The sequence below is a fragment of the Suncus etruscus genome, chromosome 17, assembly GCF_024139225.1.
Source record: "Suncus etruscus isolate mSunEtr1 chromosome 17, mSunEtr1.pri.cur, whole genome shotgun sequence".
NCBI classification, from domain to species: Eukaryota; Metazoa; Chordata; class Mammalia; order Eulipotyphla; family Soricidae; genus Suncus; species Suncus etruscus.
In genome coordinates this window covers 30,936,221-30,939,118 of record NC_064864.1, presented here as the reverse complement: position 1 = coordinate 30,939,118, position 2,898 = coordinate 30,936,221, and the positions used below count along the sequence as shown (strand labels likewise).

At 39.0% G+C, this 2,898-nt stretch overlaps 1 non-coding gene across 1 annotated transcript; it reads right to left on the bottom strand.

The window, feature by feature from the left end:
• Positions 1–1,108: 1,108 nt before the first annotated feature.
• LOC125995448 (U6 spliceosomal RNA) lies at positions 1,109–1,212 on the bottom strand. Its single transcript, XR_007490974.1, has one exon. It is a non-coding gene; the product is annotated as a U6 spliceosomal RNA (small nuclear RNA).
• Positions 1,213–2,898: the final 1,686 nt, after the last annotated feature.

The following is a 2,898-nucleotide window of genomic DNA, read 5'->3' as shown; positions in this document are numbered from 1 at the left end:
TATGAGATACAATTACTAAGTTGTTTATGGTTGAGTTTCAGTCATACAATGTACAACATCCTTTACCAATGCACATTTCCTACCACCGATGTTCCCAGTTTTCCTTTTACTCTCACCTTTGCTCTCTCTGTGGCAAATATTTTTATTCTCTTTCTCTCTCTTCAACTTTTCTTTTTAGACACTGTGATTTGTAATATTGTTACTGAAAGAGTATCATGCATAGCCCTTTATCTCCTTTCATTGCCCTATTCATATTCAGAGTGGTCATTTATAACTATCATTGTTATAGTCGTCCCTTCTCTGCCCTAACTACACTCTCCTACTATATGTGGCAAGTTTTCTACCATGGACTGGGCCTCATCTCTATTGTCTTTAGATATTAATACCATAGTATCTTTTTAGTATGAGTATAACCATTCTTTGTCATTCCTCTTCCTTCTGGCTAATTTCACTCAGCATAATACTTTCCATATCTATCCAGGTGTGAGCATATTTCATGACTTCATTTTTCCTAATAGTTGTTTAGTATTCTATTGTATAGATGTACCATAGTTTCTTTCTCCACTCATCTGTGATTGGGTACTTGGGTTTGTTTCCAGATTCTGATCATTTTGAATAGTGCTGCAATGAACATGGTACTGCAAAGTACTTTTCTGCATAGTGTTTTTGGGTTCCTAAAGCATATAATTAGGAGTGGTAATACTGGATTATATGAAAACTCAAATTTCTTCATTTTTTTTGCCAATCAATTCATTTTTTTTAGTTTTTTTTCTTTTTTTCTTTATTTTAACACTGTGATTGCAAACATAATTGTAGTTGGGTTTCAGTCATAAAAAGAACAACCCCCCTTCACCCGTGCAACCTTCCCATCACCAATGCCTCCATCTCTCTATTCCTCCACCCCACCCGCCCGAATTCGAGACAGGCTTTCTACATCCCTCATTCACCAACACTGTTATGATAGTTCTCAGCATAGTTATTTCTCTTCTTTTTTTTCTTTTGTTGTTTGTGGTGGTGTTGGTGTTGGTGGTGGGTGCATAGTTATTTCTCTAACTGCACTCAAAACTCTTTGTGGTGAGCTTCATATATTTGTTTTTTTTTTTTTTTTTTTACTTTGGAGTGCTTCATGAATTTGAGTGTAATCTTTGCGCAGGGGCCCTGCTAATCTCTGTATCATTCCAATTTTAGTATATGTGCTGCCGAAGCGAGCACAGAGCTTCATATCTTGAGCTGGTCCTTCCAGCCCTCATCTCTGGGAATTATTTCAATGTCTTTAATTTCCTTAAAACCCATAGATGGGGGCCGGTGAGGTGGCGCTAGAGGTAAGGTGTCTGCCTTGCAAAAGCGCTAGCCAAGGAAAGGACTGCAGTTCGATCCCCCAGCGTCCCATATGGTCCCCCCAAGCCAGGGGCAATTTCTGAGCGCTTAGCCAGGAGTAACCCCTGAGCATCAAATGGGTGTGGCCCCCAAAACCAAAAACAACAACAACAACAACAACAAAACAAAAACAAAAGCAAAAAAAAAACCCATAGATGAGTGAGATTATTCTGTATATCTCTCTCCCTTTGACTAATTTCACTCAGAATACCAGATTCCATGTACAACATATATAGGAAAATTTCATGAATTCATCTATCCCAAGGGCTGCATAATATTTTATTGTGTATATGTACCACAGTTTTTTTAGCTATTCATCTGTTGAAGGACATCTTGGTTGTTTCCAGAGTCTGGCTATTGTAAAAAGTGCTGCCATGATTATAGGTGTGAGGAAGAGATTTTTGTATTGGATTTTTGTGTTCTTAGGGCATATCCCTAGGTGTGGTATAGCTAGATCAAATGGGAGCTCAATTTCCAGTTTTTTGAGGAATCTCCATAGTGTTTTCCATAAGGGCTGGACTAGATGGCATTCCCACCAGTGGTGAATGAGAGTTCCTTTCTCTCCACATCCCGAACAGCACTGATTGTTCTGTTTTTTGTTTTTTTTTTTTTATGTGTACCAGTCTCTGGTGTGATATAGTACCTCATTGTTGTTTAAATTTGCATCTCCCTGATGATTAGTAATATGAAACATTTTTCATGTGCCTTTTGACCATTTGTATTTCTTCTTTGAGAAATTGTCTGTTCATTTATTCCTCATTTTTTGATGGGGTTATATGTTTTTTTCTTGTTCAGTTCTAGTACCTTGTATATCATAGTTATTAGTCCCTTATCTGATGGATATTGGGTGAATAGCTTCTCCAATTCTTTGGGTGGCTTTTGTATCCTAGATATTATTTCCTTTGAGGTGCAGAGCTTCTCAGTTTAGTATAGTCCCAATTTGTGTATCTCTGCTTCTACTTGTTTGGAGAGTGCTGTTTCTTCCTTTAAGATACCTTTAGTTTCAATGTCATGGAGTGTTTTGCCTAAGTGTTGTTCTATACACCTTATGGTTTCAGGTCTGATATCAAGGTCTTTAATCCATTTGCATTTGACCTTGGTGCATGATGTTAGCTGGAGGTCTGAGTTCGTTTTTTTGCAAGTGGCAGACCAATTGGGTCAACACCACTTTTTGAAGAGGCTTTCCTTGCTCCATTTTGCATTCCTTCCCCTTTATCAAAGATTGATTGTGGAGCCGGGCGGTGGCGCTAGAGGTAAGGTGCCTGCCTTGCCTGCGCTAGCCTTGGATGGACCGCGGTTCGATCCCCCAGTTTCCCATATGGTCCCCCAAGCCAGGAGCGACTTCTGAGCGCATAGCCAGGAGTAACCCCTGAGCATCACTGGGTGTGGCCCAAAAACAAAAACAAAACAAAAAAAAAGATTGATTGTATATCTGGGGAGCATTCTCTGAATACTCTAGTTTATTCCATTAATCTGAGGGTCTGTATTTATCCCAATACAATGCTGTTTTAATGACTATTG